General features: G+C 42.5%; 1 long non-coding RNA gene across 2 annotated transcripts in view; it reads left to right on the forward strand.

Moving 5' to 3' along the window:
- The first annotated feature begins 229 nt into the window (after positions 1-229).
- The window catches only part of LOC111750577 (uncharacterized), an 802,590-nt gene continuing 780,724 nt past the window's right edge, over positions 230-22,095 (forward strand). Inside the window, exon 1 of one of the 2 annotated variants that reach the window (XR_002785662.2) lies at positions 230-1,410. This is a non-coding gene — a long non-coding RNA (uncharacterized LOC111750577). The remainder of the gene's footprint in view (positions 1,411-22,095) is intronic. The other variant, XR_002785661.2, reaches the window with a different exon arrangement.

Below are 22,095 nucleotides of genomic sequence, written 5' to 3' on the forward strand. Positions count from 1 at the left end.
TTGCAAATGTAGAAGATTACAGCAAATATCTCTCATTCCTCGGACCTAGGATTTGAAGGAAGGGTGGAAGAAAAGAGGTCTTCATGAGAAACAGCACTATCAAGAATTATCAGGCCAGGATTCTAGTCTCTGCTTATGGGCTGTGTGACCTTGTGTAAATCATTTAGCCACCCTGTATTTGCAATTGCATTTATTGCAAAATTAAGTTTACCTCTCATACTCTCCTAGACCAAGAGCATCTTGAGGTTAGGAACTGGGTCCGATTAAATGATTTCTCCAGCACCCACACCACCCACTGTGGCCCAGTGGTCATCTGGCACAAAATATATTAAGAATATAATTTTGAATTTAAAAGGAGAGAGAACACAGGCGGTCCATGGTGGTCAGAGTTCAACTGATGTATTGTAGGAAGGGAGAATAGAGAGAAAAGGTCATTTTAGATTTCATGCAATTATTCAGAATATATTTACTAAGCGTTTGCTACGTGCCAGGCACTTTTCTAGGTATTAAGAATTCTGCGGTGACCAAAATAAAAATGTCATCCTCAGAGATCTTGCATTCTAGTGGGCAAGGAAAACGATTAACAAGGTAAATAAGTAAATGGTACACAATGCCAGGTAATGACAAGGATATGCAGGAGAAAAATAACAGAAAAGGGAGAAAGGAAGGGGACGGATACTTAGCGGTGCAATTTTATTTAGGGCGCCAGGTAACACCGAGTGAGCCCATCTGAAAGAAACATAAAGGCAGGCTAAGAAATAAAGAATTCATTTTTTTGAACAAAAAACTAATTTGCGCTGTACACTTTCACCTAAAGCACAGTTAAAAAAACAGTATTTATATTGTCAAAAAAAAAAATTTTAGAAAAATCCAGAATGGGGAGAGGAAACGAATGCAAACTCGGTCTGTGGGGTGCAGCGAGGAACGGGAAGTGAAGCACGTTAGGGGAGGAAAGAAAGGAGCAAGAATGCAGCACACCCTTTAACTTCACTTGAAACGAATCATGTTTCTTTTCCACTTGGCAAAAGGCAACGATTGTGCGATTTTTCAGAAAAATCCCTTTCCAGAGAGAGCCACGCTAGAGCTCTCTCCGGCGAGGGACCGTCTTTCCCGCCCCTCCATCAGGGTAACTGCCACTACGGCTTCTGATTGGCTTGGTGTAGGCGCGTGCGCTGCGCCTATTGGTCTCCGCGCCGGCCCGTAGACTAGCGGCCATCTTGGGTCCCGCGCCTCCTGCAGCGCCCTCTGGGAGTTGTAGTCCCGCGCTCCCCTCGGTCCAGTTGCGGGACTTTTGGCGCTCAGCTCCGGGTTCCCTTAGGTGGTCACCCCAGTGGGCAAGGCCCAGGCGGCGCTCCTGCCCCGCGCTCCCTCCCTCTGCCTTTCACTTCCCAGCAGCCAAGATCTCGGAAGGTAGGGGCGGGGAGCTAGCCCAAGTGGAAGAGTGTTTCTGGGGCGCGGGTCTGGGTTTCCACACGCGTCGGGTCATTGCCCCGGCAGCCCCGTTGGGCGGGGATGGGGCTGGCGCCGCCCGCGCCGCTCGTAGGACTGTCTGTTCGGAGGACCCTCCCAACTCTCCACCCTCCCCTCTTCCCCCGTCCCCGGCCTTCTCAGGGCTGGGACCCAAAACCCAAAACCCAGCCCAGTGCCGTGAGAGGATGCCGACTCACAGCGACCCTGCGGGGCAGAGTGGAGCTGCCCGTAGGGTTACTGGAGTAGGCTGCCGCGTCTCCTGCCGAACCGCCGGTGGGTGACCGCTCACCTTTCGGCTAGCAGCCGAGCGTCTTAACCACTGCACCACCAGGGCTCCAAGGCGACCAAGGGCGCTGACCCTAGCCCTAACCCGACCCTCCCTCACTGCATTTTGAGAGTGGGGAAACTGAGGCACGGGACCAGGCCTTCAGGGCTAGGGACCCCAGTTCGCGTGCTCGCGGTGCAGTCGGCGCTGGCCGCTCTGGGATGGCTTGCCACCTCCACCAGCCGGTAGTAGGGCTTCTGTCGCGAAAGGTCAGTCCCCGAGGGGCAGGCTGGACGCGCGCCCGGGGCCGCTGCCGCGCAGGGCGACGACAGACGTGGTGGTGGTGATTTGAAGGGCGACAAAGAGCGCGAGTTCGTCGCGGTGGCTTCTCCTCAGTCCCCTGTGCGACTTCCCGACACGGCGTAAGGCTTAGTGCTGTTTTTACTTCCAGACGCAGGAACTTTTTCAGGGTATCCATGTGTCGGAAGGAGCCCTGGTGGCGCAGCGGCTAAGAGCTCAGCTGCTAACCAAAAGGTCGGCCCTTGGAATCCACCAGCCGCTCCTTGGAAACCCTAAGGGGCAGTTCTCCTCTGTCCTATAGGGTCGCTATGAGTCGGAACGGACTCGAAGCCAACGCGTTTTTTGGGGTTTTGCGTAGGAAAAGAGGCAGAGGAGTAGGATTTGAGCTCTATTTGCGGCCTCCTCCCTAAGGTTCCAGTTCTGGCACCGCCGGGTGACCTTGGACTAGCCACGTGCCTCTCGGAGCCTCCTGGCGCTTTTCTGGGGGAAAAAAAAAAAAAAAAACGAGCCTAACACTCCCTCCCCTAGCGGCCCCAAGAACTCAGTGTGAAGCCCAGATACTAACGAGGTTGTGCTTGGGAAAGTTTGCCATCTGCAAACTTACTGGTATTATTATTTTGGGCCACTTAGAAATGTACTGGGGACTAGCAGAAAATACTCGCTAGGGGTGTTTCATTAAGGCTGTGGTCGCCCGGGACGGGTGCTCCCGAGGGCCGCGCCGACTCCCCCCGCCCCAGTAACCTAGAAGAGTCGCCATGAATCCCCTGCTTCTCCATCGCTGGGCCCGCAGCCTGGGCAGCGGAGACTTCTGGGAATTGGAGTCCTGTTTCTCCGTTCTCGGCAGGCTGGTACTCCAGCTCCCAGGATTCCCTCTGGCCCACCGAGGTGTCTGCTGGGAGATGAAGTCTCAGTTCGCCGTTTTCCGGTGCACCCATCCGATTCGGAACTACAACTCCCATATGGCCCAGCGCTGTGGGCTGACAGCCTCTGAGTCCATCTACTGCAAAGTGGACCCCAAAACAGATGTTTAGTAAAGATGTCTTGGGTTCCTTTGTTGATTGTATACGCCGTTCCAAATAAGGGAGGATACGTGCTTTCAGACAAAGCTAACACAGTTTACAGAGCGTGTTCACATCTTTGAATCTCCCATTTTGTACATGAGAAAATTTGTCAGTGGTCACACAGCTAGTACTAAAACGTAAAGAAATATTAATATATATTACGAGTGGGTGGTTTATTATGTAAATAATATATAAGATATAGTATATATATATTATGCATATATATCTTGTTATTAGTGCTTAATTTTCTCAAAAGCTGTGTGTATGTGAGAGAGAGAACCATTTTTATATCCATTTTACAGATTAGAAAAGGAAGGCTACAGAAGTTAAGCAGCTTGTTCAAAGTAACTCAGCTAGTGAATAGAAATAGAAATACTGAGGTTATAATCCAGCCTGCTTGACAGTCTATGTTTAGAAAAAAGAGCCCACCTTACTGAGCTGAGAGGGGACCCAGTCTTTCACGCTACCAATTTTGTAATCTTTCCATCCTACAATGTTACCTGTGTAGTTAGGCCTAAATGTTAGAGCTGAAAATACATTTGAGATCATTCAGCTCTAAGGCTTAGAGCAGTTCCAGGCATATAGTAAAGGTTCCACAAATGTTAGTTATATATTGCTTTATAAAACCTTTATTTTAGAGTTGAGGAAACTGGCCAAGGATGGCAAAGCAGCTTGCCCAAGTTCATACAGTTTGTTTGCATTAGAGATCAGACTAGACCTAAGCATCTTATTTCCAAGCTGAGGTTTTTCTTTATTTCACCAGCAGTCAACTAGCAGTAGTACCAGATGTGTAGCAGTTTAGATAATGGTTTCTCCCCAACTTTGTCCTTTCTAGGGCACAAACCAGGACCAATTGTCATACTGGCCTTGTACTGACTGATGATATTGAGCTGCTCCATAGTCTCTTTACACAGATGTAGTTGATTTGATTCCTGTGTATTCCAGCCAGCGAGATCCACGTGTATAGTCGCCATTCGTGTTGTTGAAGAAGAGTTCTTGCAATGAAGAAGTCATTGGTCTTGCAATGCTATCTCCAGCATAATTTCTATCACCAAGGACATATTTTCCAACTACTGATCCTTCTTCTTTGTTTCTAACTTTTGCATTCCAATCACCTGTAATTATCAATGCATCTTGATTGCATGTTTGGTTGTTTTCAGACTGTACAAGTTGGTAAAAATCTTCAGTTTCCTCTTCTTTGGCCGTAGTGGTTGGTGCAAAAATTTGAGTAATAATAGTATTAGCTGGTCTTCCTTGTAGGCATGTGGATATTATCCTGTCACTGAGAGCGTTGTACTTCAGGATAGATCTTGAAATGTTCTTTTTGATGATGAACATGACAGCATTCTTCTTCAACTTGTCATCTCCATCACAGTAGACCATACGATTATCTGATTCAAAATGGCCAATATTTCATTTGTCCATCAATAGTCCATTTCAGATATTTATGTTTATGTATTCTGTTTTATTTTTGATGGCTTCCAATCTTCCTAGATTCATACTTTGTACATTCCACATTCCAATTATTAATAGATGTTTGCAGCTGTTTCTTCTCACTTTGAGTCGTGCCACCTCAGCAAATGAAGGTCCTGAAAGCTTTACTCCATCCACATCATTGAAATTGACTCTACTTTTAGAAGGCAGCTCTTCCCCAGTTGTATTTTGAGTGCCTTCCACCTTAGGGGCTCATCTTCCAGTACTATATCAATGTTCTGCTGCTGTTCATAAGATTTGCACTGGCTAATTTTTTCAGAAGTAGAGCTCCAGGTCCTTCTTCCTAGTCTATCTTAGACTGGAAGCTCTGCTGAAACCTTTCCACCGTAGGTGGCCCTGCTGGTATTTGAAATACTGGTAGCATGGCTTCCAGCATCATAGCAACCTGTGACCCACCATGGTATGACAAACTGACAGACGAGTGGGTTTGATCTTATTATTGGGAAAGTCGTAATACTTCATTAAGTCAACCAGTGTTTTTTTTGAGCATCTTTATATGTTTCTCTCTTGTTAGGTTCAAAGGCCACACGGAAATGGGTTATAAATCTACTTTAACTGTTTCACTTTATAAATGAGGAAAGTGAAGTACAAAGTGGTGGTCCACAGTGCTCATCTCATGCCCTTGTGTCAAGAGTTTCTGCAAGGATCCAGGTTTCTGGAGGCTTCATAGTACTGTGTGTGACCTTTTCAGGCTCATGGTTTCTTCACCTTGGTGCCCTCCTCCTAGCCTCATCCTGTAAATGAGTGGTGGAAGGCCTTAGGAAGTGTCTCTGTGTTCCCATCGTTACGTGTATGTACGTGCAGCTTCAATTTTCTCCATTTCTATTTTGGGAATTTTTCTCTTGGCTCCCAATACTCTTTTCACTTTTGTTCTTTCAGACACTTGAAAACAAAATCTAACACTGAGTTTGAATTCGCAGACGTGAAAATCTAATTCTCTGTAAGGTATCAGAAACGAGCACACGGTTGTTTGAATTATGCAGAATTTTTGTTGTAGAACACACACTGACCCTTTCAACTGTGTATTCACAGAGAAGAAAGCGGGGGACCCTCACCTCCTCTGCGTGATAGATGATTTTTACACAGTTGGATAATAAAGGAACAGCTTTGCACACTACTGGCTAAACATTCCTGGAAGCAGTCACTGTGGGAGGAGTTCTCACTGTCCCCTTGCCTCCCCCAGCACTCTCCCAAATGACGGTCTGATCATTCAGCATCCTGCACGGTGCCTGGCCACCACTAGACACTGAAGTAGTATTTGTGGAATTGCATTCACAGGCACCCCGAGCTGTTTTCACTGAATCTGTTTTCTCTTTTAATGTGGAAATGCTGCTTTGAAATATAAGATGTAGCAGGTGACTTTCCTTTCAACATCTACATTGCAGAGAAAAATCTCAGCCTTTGAGGTCATTCTCCAGGGGGCATTCTCTCTGGGAATGTCCATGTCTGTGACTTCTCAGATGAGAAAGTGATCCAAATGGCAAAAAAAAAAAAAAAAAAAAGGCAGAGAAGCAATGGAAGGTAGTGGTCTGGAGGCCCATGGTTGGAATCCGAGCCTTTCTTCCTGGGTGGGTCACTTAGCCCTTGGTTTCCTCTTCTGTGAAACAGGGATAATAAGCATTTCTATCGCACATAGTGATGATGAGGATGAAATAAGAGGGCATGTTTAAAACTATGAGCATGTTGTCAGGCACTTGGTAGCCTGCATTCAATAAATTAATATTAACTTCATTTTGTTATGATTAATAAAAACTTGACATATGAGAATTCATTCACTCTAGATTTAAACTGGAGGCAGATAGCTATTTTAAGAAAGGATTTCCCATTTGTTTTCTTAAAGTAGCATTTAAAATAGGAAGTTACCCACAACTCTTCAGGTAACTCATCTTGTCAGCTCAGTGATGCTCTCCCATGTGGGCAGAGAGATGGCGACGCCCTTGGCCTGCTGCTCTATGGTTCCATCTGTGGATTAGATTGTGGATTGAAAAGTGGCCTGCATCTGTCCGTGCTGCAGTCTGTCCACTGCTAGACAGGACTGGGCCCATCTATCCCAGGAGCCTCCAGGTCAAAGTGAAGCTGCTGTCATCCAGCTGCTGTTATCCAGCTGCTGAGTACGCCCTGAGCGATGGCCATGCGGACTCGACAATGTTTCCTCCTAAAGCTGACAACTTCAGCAGCCATGAGGTTACTGATAAGGAGGTGAGTTACAGAAAAGGGGCGATGCAGGGGACAGAGAAAGAGAAACAGGAGTGAGGATCACAGGGGATGAAAGAAGGAAAAGCCGAGGCCCTCAGTGTGCTAAGCACGTGTTCACGCAGCAGATTTCTCCAGCGCCTAGGCTGCACTGCACACCGGCCTTACAGCAGTGAGTGTGGCTGTTGTGGAGGTGGTGTGTTCCAGGCTGCAGAAGGGGTCAGTCAGAAGGGAAGAGGGAGACAAGGAAGGAAGGAAGGGAAAGGGGGCTGAAATGTGATGATCAGAAAGAAGGCCTGGGTGCATGGGGTATACGAGGCAATGGAGGGGGAGGCGAGGCTGTGGAGGCAGGTGTGGGTGATACTGTGCAGAGTCCGTTTACTTGTGCTGGAAAGGAGTTTTGCACTTTATGTCAGGAGCATTGGGAAACTGGAACAGTCTTAAGTGGGGGAATGAAAGGATCGGATTTGTGTGTGTGTGTGTGTTTAAAAGACACTTCCAGATGTAGTAGTGAATTTGCAAAAGGCACCAGTCCATGTGGGAAGACCAGTTAGGTGAGTGCTTCTCAAAGTTCATATGCAGTTTCTCACACTGCGTACGAATCTCTTGCTGATCGTAAGATGCGTATTCTGATTTCGTAGGTGGTAATTTTTTTTTTAAGGGACTAGAGATTCAGCATTTCCAACAGGCTGATGCTGCTGGTCCATGGAGTAAATTCTGAGCAGCGAGGACTTAGGAGACTCTGGCTGTGGTCCAAGCAGGAGATGAGGGTGGTTAAGAAAATGGACTCTAGAGAGCAAAGGACCTGAATTTTAATTTTGGCCCTACCACTTACTAGCTGTGTGACTCTGGGAAAATGGCTTAACCTTTTAGAGCCTCAGTTTCTTCATTGGTGGAATAGGGGTGATAATTCCTGTTTCAGAGGGGTGCTTTAGGATTTCACTGAGGTAACTCACACAGTACCAGCCATGTGATAAGCACTAAATAAATGGTAACTTTGATTGTACTCATTGTTATTAATCAAAATCACAACTTTATGAACCCTGCTCCATGTTTCCTGTTTATCAAATTTTAAATACAAGGTATAATAGATTGCCTTCAGTTCTGCTGTTTTTCTTTATCTGTAACATATGACGTCTAGCACTTCTTTCGTCCATTATAAAATTTTGGGTATATGGGCATAGATATATCTCAGCTTGTACAATTGACTTCCTCTAATTTTATACAAAAAATTCTAAGATCCTTAAGGGAAGGTGTGATTATTAGGATGGGCATTTGAGTCACCTTGCCTCCTAATGGAAATTTATTTAACCCAATTATAGTGCCTCCTTCTTAATGTGATTTAAACCTGTTTGGATTGCTTTCCAGCCATTAGTTCCTGGTTATGGCTGCAGGTTAGAATCACATGGGTGGGGTCCCATCTGTTGTTGTTGTTGTGTGCCATCAAGTCTATTCCAATTCACAGCAACCCCACAGGACAGAGTAGAACTGCCCCATTGGCTTTCCTAGGCTGTAGTCTTTATGGGAGCAGATGGCCAGGTCTTTTCTCCCGCAGAACCGCAAGATAGGTTTGAACTGCCGGCCTTTTTGTTAGCAGTCCAGCACTTAATTGTTGTGCCACCAGAGCTCCTTGGGTGCCATCTAGATTAGCTGAATCAGAGCGGAGGGGAGGGAATGGATTAGGGGCAGCCTTTGTGCTTTCTTGTTTGCTTTTAATGTTTCTCAGGTGATTCTAAAGTGCATATAGGATTAAGACCCACTGACTCTAACACCAGAACATCATGAAATTAATCAGCTACAACTTAACAGGTTAACAGTGTGGGTGGGGGATGAAATATCTAGAAGGTAGCATTTTGAAGGATTTCAGAGTGAAAGAGATGATAAACCTTATCACAGAGCCCTCGTGGAATTTGATGATTTTACTGTAGGTTGCGTCCTGGGTTATCTTTGAGGTTAGCTACCAGGCACACTCCCGCCCTGTTGTATCTCTAGCTGTGCTTACCTGAGTCAGCATTCTCCTGATGTTGAGTTTCAGGTTGTGTTTCCCCTCCTGGTGTTTAGTTTGTTCCATTCCTGATAGCTAAAAAAAAGAAAAAAGGATAAACCCATTAAAACTGTGTTCAAAAGAAACCAAGCTGCGTGCTTTGATGAGCCATGCAGCATTATCGAAAAGGTTTAAACTATTGTTCAGATAAAATGGAACCCTTTTTTGCTAGTTAAATAACATTCTCATATCCTAATTCAGTCGCTTGGAATGAACCACTTCCAGAGAGGCTGCCTGTTTTAAAGATTTTGGTAGTAGTCATTCTCCTCCCCTCCATTTCAGGGCAGAATAATTAAGCTAATTCGATTAAATACCTTTAATATTCTGGATTATCCATAATATTTTGGAACCCTTTCGTTTTAAAAGCTTATTTTCTTTCTCATAGGAAATGTGTATATTTATGTTTGTTGTATCTGTACTTATATTTAAAACCGTATACCCGTGTCCAGGAGTGTTCTCGGCCTGGGTTTATATTACCCTATGCCATAATTTCATGTTTCAGCGTTTCCTGAGCTTCTCCATTCGCCAGGAGGTTACTTCACAGTGCAGTAGCTTTATTTTTCTAGCGTGTGGACTCCATGGAGAGAAAAACAGAGGGTTTTTGCTAAAGGGTTTAATATAGTTTTAAAAAATTACATATTTTAGAGGCATTTTGTATGAATGCCAGGGTTTTCTTTTAATGACAAGTAAATAAGAATGGAGGAGAAAATTGAGAAACTGGTTAAGAGGTTTGCAAAAGGCACATGCTGACACTATTCTGGAACTTGAAGGCTCTGAGTCTTTTTTACATGTGTTTGTTAGTGTTGCTCATTATGGATTTACCTCTGTTTATTAACAGTCAGATTTTCCATTAAAATTCAGTATATTTTGCAGTTTCTCAGACTCACAGCTATTGAGCTAAAAACATCCTGAGAATGTTGAAGGCTCCACCCTCCCGCCTTAGGCCTAGTGCGTGCACATTGTGATTGGGCACAGGCTGGAGGAGAGTGTGGTCTGCAATTGTTTCATCACTGGAGTTTGTGGTAGGTGGTAAAAACAGGTTTTCAATTTTCTGTAAGACTTGAAGCCTTCTTTGTTTTCAGTTTTGGAAAAAGAAAAGCAACGACAAAACAACTTGTGGCGGTCCTAAGCCTCCACATTAACTGAAGGCCAGTGCCTGCTTGGTTGTGTCAGGAGATGTTCACATTGTACCCATGAGCAGGAGTTGATATATGTGCTTGGAGCCCTGAGGACAGGCAGAGACAGGGCCTGGAATCTGCCAGAATAAGGTTGTTTCTCTCAACCCTGGAGCACTGGCTATTCCTGTTCAGCCTCTCCCAGGAATTTTGAGCAAGGTGAGGGTAGCGGTAGTGATCCGAGGGAGAGCAGGGAACAGCAAGAGAGAGAAAAACAGATACACAGAGGGCATGGAAGAGTTATAACAACAAAAAAGGTGGCTGGGGGTAGGGGAAGGGAATTTTGTTTTTATATCATCTATATTATGTAAATAAAAATAAGTCTCTGTTTGCCAATTCCCTCATCACATGAAAGTGGCAGGTCTAATTTTCACTGGATTTGTTTTACCATTTTGGATGGTCTGCCTTGACGTATAGAGCATATGGGATACTTAGAATTCACTTCGGGGCACCTTATAGAGATGGGGAGTCACTGTTAGTGGGAGGTGCTGGTACCTTCAGAAGAGAGAAGTGATAGTGAAGGTACAAAACAACAGGTGGCCACTGCAGTCTGAACTCCCAGTTGCTGGGTTCTGCAGACTTGGGGGAAAAGCAAGGCCCAGAAGCTTCAGCAGCCAGTGGCCACAGATAAATCTGCAGCTGAGGCCCTCTCTTGGCTCATCTGAGCAGGGAATAAAGCTTCCTCTAGCCTCTTGAACTTCCAAGAGGCAACAGGCCAAGGTTTCCTTGGCTTACAGAAATTAGCTGTGTCTGGCTTTCTAGTGCAGATAGAACAGCTGGGCCTAAGCCCTAGGGGTCAGAGATTGGCTGGAACTGTATGTGAGAGTCCTGGTGAGGCCAGAAGCTTCTGCATTTCTAACAAGCTCCCAGGCGATGAAGATGCTGCTGGCCCATGAACTGCACTTTGAATAGCAAGGTTCTAGATTTTTATAGCTTCTGTGTTGTCATTCTGGTTGGTTTGTTTGTTTTAATAATATTATGTTGTGTTTTAGGTGAACATTTACACAGCAAATTAGGTTCCCATTTAACAGTTTTTATATTCCATGACATTGTCGTTCCATTTTTCACAATGTGTTAGCATTCTCGTTATTTCCATTCTGTTCATTCTGTTTTCATTAATCTAGTCTCCCTGCTTCCCCTCATCTTCTCATCTTTGCTTTAGGGTAAATGTTGACCATCTGGTCTCTCATAGTTGATTATGTGATTATTTAAGAAAGCATAGTACTCATAACTGATATTTATTTTATGAGCTAATCTATTATTTGGTTGAAAGGTGACCTCCAGGAGTGACTTCAGTTCCAAGTTCAAAGGGATGTCTTAAGGTGATAGTCTTGGGGTTCCTCTAGTCCATGGATTAACAAGTCTGTCCTTTTTTAGGAATTTGAGTTTTGCTCTCTGCCGTTTTGTTTTAATGTAACTAATACTGTTATTTAGATTTCATATACATATGTCATTCTATTATGGGCCAAGGGTGACCTTGGGCAAGTTATTTTGTTTTGCAGAGTTTTATTTTCCTCTGTAAAATGGCCATAATAGTACCTATTTCATACATAGGTATGAATTAAATGCATTAATCTATATAAAATATTAGCACTGTATCTTTCATATAGTAAGTGCTCAGCAAATATTAGCTATTATTTTTATTAATGTTATTGTATTTTACATTTTTCTTATTTGTGGGCTCAGAGATCCAGATCCATAGGCCCAGAGTGTGTGGCTTTACCACTTCCTACGTGTGTGAGTTGGGACACGTTTCTAGGCTACGTCTCAGTATCCTCATCTTTACAATGGGGATTATAATGGTAACTACCTAATACAGCTGTTGTGAGGGCTGAATGAGATTGTATGTTTAAAGCCCTTGACATGTATTAGCTGTTCTCATTATTATGAGTCGTAACCACTGGATTTGAGGGGTCTGCGTAAGCAGTCTGTTACTTGGCCCTGGCTAGGTTTTTGTGAGTGCTCTGCAGTAGACTCTGTTGATGAGTGGGAGGTATAGCCCACAGCCCCTGATAGGTTTAGTGACAGGTAAGTGGAAAGTGGGCCAGGAGGGCCTGGAAGTTAAGGCAAGTAGGCAAGTTAAGGCACCTGCTTTCAGACTCCTTCATCCTTGCCTCTTGCCAGAATATCAGCTGCGGCCCTGGTTGATGCCTCCCTAATGCCTGCCATCTCCATAGGCTCCTCCATTACCCAATACTATGCTCTCTGGAGACCAGGCTCCTATTACCCAATTTCTTACCGTTTTTTTCATCTGGGTTCTGCTACTCCCCCACTTCTGACCTTGGTGGGGTGTCAGGCCCATATCCTTCCTGACCTGCCTCTCTGTCATGTGGCAGTGAAAATCAAGAATAAAGACCTTGCTGTACAGGTGCCAAGAACAGAATGAAGGGGACCAAGGAGGGAAGAAGAGCAGTTTAGAATTACTGATTGGAGGAAGCGATACCAATCAACATTCATATGCTGAAATCACAAGCTCCCAGAATTTTTTTTATAGAACTTGAAGGAACAAGTGATGAGTTCATGTACTCTAGTCTCCTTTAATTGCATATTTGGAAAGCTGGGTATAAAGAGGGGAAATGACTTGCTCACAGATGGTGTCGTGGGATCAGTGGAAGAATGGTGACCGTCTTTCTTAGTCTCCTATAGGTTAGGCCTCCTGATTTTGCTTCCTTAGCTTTTATTTTTAATATATAGACTTTACTTTTAGAGCAGTTTTAAGTGTACGGGAAAATCGTGCAGAAAACACAGAGCATTCTCTGATACCCCTTCTTCCCTGTACAATGTTTGACCAATTACTAATGTCTTGGGTCTTATTACATGTCTCTGACTTCCTTGGCTTTTACTACTCCTTTACAGCTTTATTCACCTCTAATACTTCATCAACACCTCTCTGCCTCCTACCTGTAAGCTCTATGAAGGCAGGAGTAGCAGCTGTTGTGCAGGCCTTGTGTCCCCAGCACCTGCACAGTGCCTTGCTTAGGGTAAATGACCCATATCAGGCCCTAACTTAGGTTCAGTGTCACATGGCACCACACTACTTCTGGACTATCCTCCAGTACAGGCTATGAGCCATTTCTCTGCTTAGCGGAGTCTTGGCTAGGTGGGGATGATGGTGGGGGGAGTGTGTGTACGTGGAATCTACAGAAATCTGAGACATCAGCCCTATTTTCCTCATAGGAAAATAGCCTCTGATTACCGGTTTTCCTTCCCATTTCTTCTCTATAATGGGAATAATAGAATTAATGGGAATAATGCCTTGTTTATTGAGTTAATAAGGAGTCCTGGTGGTGCAGCGGTTACACACTCAGCTGCTTACCAAGAGATTGGTGGTTTGAATCCAGAAGGCACCCTGATGGAGAAAGATGTGTCAGTCTGCTTCTGTAAAGATTACAACCTTGGGAACCCTATGGGACAGTTCCACTCTGTGCTATAGGGTCGCTATGAGTTGGAATCAAGTCGATGGCAGCAGGTTTGGTTTTTGTGTTACTGAGTTAATACTGTCTCTTTTCCCTCTCGAGAAAGCAGGCCTCATGAGGGCAGGACCTTGTTGAGCCTGTTCATTGCTCTATCCCTGTTTTTCCGGGTCTCACAAGTGTTCCGCTTTTGACAGGGTGCAATCTTACCACTCTTCTGTTGCTCATTTTAGTGGAAAATATTTGTGTTTTCCTTCTTTGACAGGACTTCACCTTACATAGGTCCTGGTTCTCGCAGGTTTTACTATACTGCTTAGCTGTTGGAGTTGTGAGGATTAAGTGAAATCGCTGATGGGAAGCATGCGGTGCCTGGCACTCAGTAAATACTACCGTCGATTGGTATCCTTAAACCTGGAACGATACTTCATCTGGTGCCTCGGGCGAGTAGTTTATGCGTGTGTGTCAGTTTTCAGGAGACCCTGGCGGCTTACTGGTTAAGTGCTACAGCTGCTAACCAGAAAGTTGAGAGTTCAAATCCACCAGGTGCTCCTTGGAAACTCTATGGGGCAGTTCTACTCTGTCCTATAGGGTTGCTATGAGTCGGAATCGACTTGACAGCAATGGGTTTGGTTTTTGGTTTTGTCAGTTTTCACTTTGAAAATCATAGCTAGCCCTGAATACTTTGTTATTTGGTGGAGCCTCGTATTTACTTTGGTCAGCAAATAAATGTAGAGGCCATCGGTTCTGGCTATATAAACTTTCCTGGAAATGTCCACGAACAACAGCCCAAGATTTAGCACAAAAAAATAAATCCTAGTTGATGTGAAAGAGAGGAATATAAATCAGAAAACAAACACATCCACAGTTCTGTAATATTTAAATGTCTTCGCATAAACACTTAAGATTCTCATTAGCCCAACATCAGAAAAATGATAAATATTAATATTTGTCATCAAAGGAAAGCTTAGAAATCAAAGCAGAGCAAACAATCATCGTATTCTAAGAATTACATAATACTGAATACATTTTCAATTTGATACCCCCGAAAATCTTTTTTTTTTTTTTTTTTTGGATTTCTCTATGAGGCGATTTAATTTTTTTCAACCAGCTCACAAACTAAGACAACATACATTTCATCAGAAAAAGTTCAGGTGTTCTGCTGATTCAGATAATGTTCTCAAAAATTGAGGCTGTGTTGTGTTTTAAGTCTGCAAAAAAGACCCCCATGTGCCTGTACTAACCCTCCCCAGTGACCACCAGTTCTATTAGTATATAGTAACATTACAAATGGGCAAAACCATCGAAAGCTTCACCTTTTCACAGATTGGCTAGAAACCGTGATCCTACATTTTGAATTGTCTTTCTTAACGATCACTGGTACAAGTTTCAGTAACCGATAGTGAAGAGGGTCTTCATTGGTCCAACGAGTTTTCTATTCACTAAGTCCTGATAGAAAAAAATAAGAGTGGAAAGTCTTTTGTGCTCTGTTTGATTGGCTTATGTGAAAGTTTCCCTAAAAGATATTTTCTAAGATTGTCCTAGCTATTGTCTTTATACCTCAGGGCCCAGTTGATTTATCCTTGTAAGACCTTGTGGGTCCAGCTCCAGCTGGGTCATATTCTCTATGCCCAAAGATAGGGAATGATGACGCCAATGTTATTTCCCAAATCACATCTCATTTTTCATTGTTGCTGTTGTTGCTAGTTGCTATTAAGTGGATTCTACTCATGACGACATTAAATAAACGGTGTTGGGTCTTGTACTTAAAAGTCAAGTATCTTTATCCAGTGTGGGATCGTAATTCAGGATGCTGGGGCCTCTCTAGAATCTGATGTTCAAGGTTCATCATCTGACTCTGCATATGAGTTAAAACCAAGTGAGAAGAGACCTTGTATTTTATCAGATGACTATGAGCCAGTCACTACACTAAGACCTTTTCTTGGATTCTCTCATTTTATCCTCACAGCAACCCTATGAGGTAGACACTTGTATTCTCTGTTCTACATGCGAGAACACTGAGGCTCAGAGAGGCTTAAATAATGTAGGTCTGGACACTGAGCTCAGAGTGAGCGGAGGGACTGGGATATGGACGCAGGCTGTCCAGTTCAGGCTTTTGAGCTCTACGAGCTGATGTCCCCAGATGGTAGAAGGGTCAGATGTGTCTCCTAGCTGCTTTTCTGCATAATGAAGTCTACTGGATCAAGACAAGGATGTAAATGGATTTGATTTTATCAATGATAATAGCAAATAAACAGGAGAAAGATGTGGCAGTGGCTTCCCTAAAGATTTACAGCCTTGGAAACCCTATGGGGCAGCTCCACTCTGTCCTATAGGGCCCCTATGAGTCAGAATGGACTTCCTGCAATGGATTTGTTTTCATTGTTTCCAAGATCATTCGATTTCATGCAAGGGGATGAATTTCAATATACCCAAAAAATCCAATCAGATTAGACTTATTTAAGGAAACATCAATATTTTCCTCAAATCACCAGCATCAAAACTATATTTATAAAATTAAAGAAAACATACTGCATTTATATAATGCAAATTCACTTGGAAACACAATTTTTTTTTTTTAATCTTTTTCTGTAGCTTAGCTTGCAGCTGTTGGCATCAGTCTTTTTTTAAAGCACAAAAATAAATTGTTTCTTGTTAACTCCATTGGATCTGCAGGCAGATATCAGAGCAAGTTGGTGTCGATGAGGCCAACATTTTGGTCAGGAGGCCCAGATTATTCTAGGAGAAGGTGCTATTTAAAAAAGTTTTTTCACTGATTACATATGAAAATAAGTTCATTTTATATTTTAAAAATATACAAATGCTCAAAGAATGTAATAACATTCCCATTTCACTCCCTCATGAGAGCACTATCAGTATTTCAGAGCATACTTTTCTCTTTTTTCACGTATGTGTTCTGTTATTTTTCTAAAAATCAGGATCAGGCCTTATAGGTTGTTAACTATTTTTCACTCATCACTGCATCCTGTGCAATTTCTTAGATCATTATTACTGCAGTGTACTCTACTATTAAAGCATACCATTACTTTTTAAACATATTCAATTGTTTAATATTTAGATTTCTCTCAATATGTATGAATTAAAAAGTATTTGCATATATGCATAATCACATCCACGGCTCTTAGGAAACATTCTCAGAAGTGAAAATTCTGTGCTATATTGTCAGTTATAGGAGTAGCTACTTAGATTTTCTTCCCTTTAGGTGGTTCTCCTCTTTGGACCTGGAGTTCCCACACACAGCTTCTCCTAAGCTCTGCCTCCCATGAGCTTCAGAGAAGAGAATATAGAACCGGAAGCTGGTGGGGCGATTAACCACATTGGTCTTCAGGCTCCACTGGTTGGTCAAAACAAACCCAGTGGGTTGTCTGTACCAGCCTTAACATGCCATGTATTATTTAGTATGTCAGCAAGAGAGCTTTCAGCTAGAAGTAACAGAAAACCCAACACGGTGGCTTAAAAAAAATAGAGGTTTATTTCTCTCACATAACAAGAAATCTAGAAACAGGTGTCTGTGGCTTTAGAGATGTCAAGGAGAGCATGGCTAGATGTTCTCGGCTTTTCCCCAGTGGTCACAGGATGACCTGAAGCAGGCATCATGTTTGTATTAGGGGAATCAGAAAGTGGTGAGAAAACAGAGAAGAATGAGACATGTTCTTGATCCTAAGAGTTATTAGCCTGATTAAAAAAAAAAAAAAAAAGTCTTTTTTTTTCCTCTTATTGCGGAAGTAATATATGTTCGTTATAGAAAATTTAAATAGGAAAAAATATATTTCACACATAATCTCACTACCCAGAGGTAATCACTGCTGTGGTTTGGTGTTTATCTTTCTAGTCTAGTTGGAAATGCACAAAAATGTAGAATTATCCAAAAACGTACTGTCTTGTACCTGTCTTTTTTTGTGTGTATGTGATATTTTATTGTGTTTTTGGTGAAAGCTTACACAGCAAATTAGGTTCTCATTTTACAATTTCTGTACATATTGGTCGCTATGAGTCTGAACTGATGACAATGGGTTTGGTTTTTTGGTATACATATTGGTCAGTGACATTAGTTACATTTTTCACAACATATCAGCATTCCCCATTCTGGTTGTTCCATTTCCCTTAATCTAGCTTCAGTGTTTGGTCTAGGGAAAATGTTTACTGTTTGGTTTCATTTAGATGATCATTTAGGGAAGCACAGTACTTGTGAGTTATGTTATTTATTTTATGGGCCAATCTGTCATTTGGCTGAAAAGTGACCTCTGGGAATGGTTTGAGTTCCAAGTTTAAAGGGTATCCCAGGGCAATAATCTCAGGCTTTCATCTGGTCTCTAGTGGTCCATTAAGTCTGGCCTTTTTTTTAGGAATTTGAATTTTGTTCTACACTTTTCTCCCATTCTATCTGGGACCATTTATTGAGTCTCTGATTAGAAGGTTTAGTAGTGGTAGCTGGGCACCATCTAGCACTTCTGTTCTCAAGGGAGGTGAGGCTGTTGTTTGTGTAGACTGGTAGCTCTGTGGACTGGTTTCTTTGTAAGTGGCCTTTTTAATCAGCATCTAGCTCAGTGCCTACACTTGGTAGAGGATTTAAAAAATTACTTAAAAATCAATGAATGATTTTTAAAAGTACACTGCAAATATTTTTTCCTGTATCTGTGAGTACTCTTCTATGGTGCATACTGCTCAGTTGTTTGGATGTTCCATAATTTATTTCACTAGTTATCTATTTTACCTGTAGACTTCTTTCAAAATTTTAACTCTCACAGATAATTCTTGCAGTGAACTTCTTCAAGTGTGTGTGAGCGTGTACACAAATCTGGTATCCTCAAATTCCTTTCAGAAATGGAATCACTGGGCCCAGGGGTAGAGACAGTTTTGAGGCCTCTAATGTACATCACCAAATTGCCTTCTTGAAATGTACCACTTTACAAGCAATAACAGTTCTTATAGCCTTGTTTCAGTTTTTTAATTTTTAATAGATTTAACTTTTTTTTTTTTTATTAACTTTTATTAAGCTTCAAGTGAACGTTTACAAATCCAATCAGTCTGTCACATATAAGTTTACATACATCTCACTCCCTACTCCCGCTTGCTCTCCCCCTCTTGAGTCAGCCCTTTCAGTCTCTCCTTTCGTGACAATTTTGCCGGCTTCTCTCTCTCTCTATCCTCCCTTCCCCGCTCCAGACAAGAGATGCCAACACAATCTCCAGTGTCCACCTGATATAATTAGTTCACTCTTCATCAGCGTCTCTCTCCCACCCGCTGACCAGTCCCTTTCATGCCTGATGAGTTGTCTTCGGGATGGTTCCTGTCCTGTGCCAACAGAAGGTCTGGGGACCATGGCCGCCGGGATTCCTCTAGTCTCAGTCAGACCATTAAGTTTGGTCTTTTTATGAGAATTTGGGGTCTGTATCCCACTGATCTCCTGCTCCCTCAGGGGTTCTCTATTGTGCTCCCTGTCAGGGCAGCCATCGATTGTGGCCGGGCACCAACTAATTCTTCTGGTCTCAGGATGATGTAGGTCTCTGGTTCATGTGGCCCTTTCTGTCTCTTGGGCTCTCAGTTGTCGTGTGGCCTTGGTGTTCTTCATTTTCCTTTGCTCCAGGTGGGTTGAGACCAATTGCTGCATCTTAGATGGCTGCTTGTTAGCATTTAAGACCCCAGACGCCACATTTCTAAGTGGGATGCAGAATGATTTCATAATAGAGTTATTTTGCCAATTGACTTAGAATTCCACGCAAACCATGTTCCCCAGACCCCCGCCCTTGCTCCACTGACCTTTGAAGTATTTATTTTATCCCGGAAACTTCTTTGCTTTTGGTCCAGTCCAATTGAGCTGACCTTCCGTGTACTGAGTGTCATCTTTCCCTTCACCTAAAGCATTTCTTATCTACTGATTAATCAATAAAAAACCCTCTCCTACCCTCTCTCCCTCCCCTCCTCGTAACCACAAAAGTATGTGTTCTTCTCAGGTTTACTATTACTCAAGATCTTATAATAGTGGTCTTATACAATATTTGTCCTTTTGCCTCTGACTAATTTCGCTCAGCATAATGCCTTCCAGGTTCCTCCATGTTATGAAATGTTTCACAGATTCGTCACTATTCTTTATCGATGCATAGTATTCCATTGTGTGAATATACCACAATTTATTTAGCCATTCATCCGTTGATGGACACCTTGGTTGCTTCCAACTTTTTGCTGTTGTAAACAGAGCTGCAATAAACATGGGTGTGCATATATCTGTCTGTATGAAGGCTCTTGTATCTCTAGGGTATATTCGGAGGAGTGGGATTTCTGGGTTGTATGGTAGTTCTATTTCTAACTGTTTAAGATAACGCCAGATAGATTTCCAAAGTGGTTGTACCATTTTACATTCCCACCAGCAGTGTATGAGAGTTCCAATCTCTCCGCAGCCTCTCCAACATTTATTATTTTGTGTTTTTTGGATTAATGCCAGCCTTGCTGGTGTGAGATGGAATCTCATCGTAGTTTTAATTTGCATTTCTCTAATGGCTAATGATCGTGAGCATTTTCTCATGTATCTGTTGGCTGCCTGAATATCGTCTTTAGTGAAATGTGTGTTCATATCCTTTGCCCACTTTTTGATTAGGTTGTTTGTCTTTTTGTGGTTGAGTTTTGACAGAATCATGTAGATTTTAGAGATCAGGCACTGGTCTGAGATGTCATAGCTGAAAATTCTTTCCCAATCTGTAGGTGGTCTTTTTACTCTGTTGGTGAAGTCTTTAGATGAGCATAGGTGTTTGATTTTTAGGAGTTCCCAATTATTGGGTTTCTCGTCATCATTTTCGGTAATGTTTTGTATTCTGTTTATGCCTTGTATTAGGGCTCCTAGGGTTGTCCCAATTTTTTCTTCCATGATCTTTATCGTTTTAGTCTTTATGTTTAGGTCTTTGATCCACTTGGAGTTAGTTTTTGTGCATGGTGTAAGGTATGGGTCCTGTTTCATTTTTTTGCAAATGAATATCCAGTTATGCCAGCACCATTTGTTAAAAAGGCTTTCTTTTCCCCAATTAATTGACACTGGTCCTTTGTCAAATATCAGCTGCTCGTACGTGGATGGATCTATGTCTGGGTTCTCAATTCTGTTCCATTGGTCTATGTGCCTGTTATTGTACCAGTACCAGGCTGTTTTGACTACTGTGGCTGTATAATAGGTTCTGAAATCAGGTAAAGTGAGGCCTCCCACTTTCTTCTTCTTTTTCAGTAGTGCTTTGCTTATCCGGGGCTTCTTTCCCTTCCATATGAAATTGGTGATTTGTTTCTCTATCCCCTTAAAATATGACATTGGAATTTGGATCGGAAGTGCGTTAAATGTATAGATGGCTTTTGGTAGAATAGACATTTTTACTATGTTATAGACTTAACTTTTTTAATAGATAATGCATTCATATGTTTCAGAAATCCAACAATACAAAAAGGTATAAAGTTTTCTCCTTGATTCTGTCCCCGTAAATCCCATCTCCACCCTGCCTTAGGCAGTTCTTTTTATTAGTTTCTTTTACCCCTTTTCAGTGTCCTTTAATGCACACTGGCAAATATGTATACAAATTATTATTTTCCTCCCTTTGTTACACAAAAAGTAACATACAGTATATACTGTTCTGCCCCTTACTTTATTTGGTTTGACTGCTGTATAATGTTTCATTATGTGAATATTCCATAGTTTTTTCTTTTCTTTTTAATCTATTTTCTTGTCTAGCCTTATTTGAAACTTGTGTCTTTTCAGCCAAAGTGGATATAGGTGAACCATAATATCCTGGCCCTGCAGTTATACCACTAATAGGGGTAGGCAGCTGTATCTCAGTTTCCTTATCCTACTGCCTGTCCTGCCGCACATTTTGACTTTTCCATACAGGGTGTATTTGCCACACAGGGTATTCATAGTTGACAATCTCTGAAATGTTCTGAGTCCCCCAACAAGGGAGAGAATTGCACAGGTGGATTTGTCCTCTTTGAAGACCCACTGACTTGTCCTTTTCCTTCCGCTTTGATTGGGAGATACTTTTATGTTCTAATGTGAATAAAGAACAGCCTTCCTTTCTCATCCAAAAGAAAATGAGCTCTTATAGGAGGTTATGTACTAGGTATCTTTTCAAGAATTTAATCTCAGAGAGCGCCAGGCCCATTGTGTACTAACTTTTACCTATAGACAATCCTGCATTACCTCCTTTGTCAAATGCAAATGTCAGTCTTGCTTTTTGTTCTTGCTTCTTTGGATTGGTGCCGAATAGCAGAGCCTCATCCTAAGAGTACACCACAGTCTCAACCCCAAATATGTTCATCCGTTGTTCAGAATTTGTACTAGATCAAGAATATAAGAAAGAATAGAAAAGATAAGGGCATGTCCCCAAATGGCAATTTGTTTTTCCATTCCTGTGGTCCATGCAGTTCCCTGGAGCTAAATACACACGACCAGTATGTTTGTCTTTATAAAAGGCTTAAAAGTCACCTTTTGAAGGAAGCCTTCCCTAATCACCTTACCTAACTAACCCCTCTCTGTGTTTTCAACCTCAGCTCCTTTTTTCGTAGCACATATTAAAACTTGGACTTATTTGTCTGTTTGCTCCCCAACTAGAGTGCATATTCTCTGAAGGAAGGGGTTAAGTTTGCCTTTGCATTCCAGTGCCTCACATAGTACCCCGCGCACAGAGGCAGT

Source organism: Loxodonta africana, chromosome 22, assembly GCF_030014295.1.
Source record: "Loxodonta africana isolate mLoxAfr1 chromosome 22, mLoxAfr1.hap2, whole genome shotgun sequence".
In the NCBI taxonomy this organism is placed as follows: domain Eukaryota; kingdom Metazoa; phylum Chordata; class Mammalia; order Proboscidea; family Elephantidae; genus Loxodonta; species Loxodonta africana.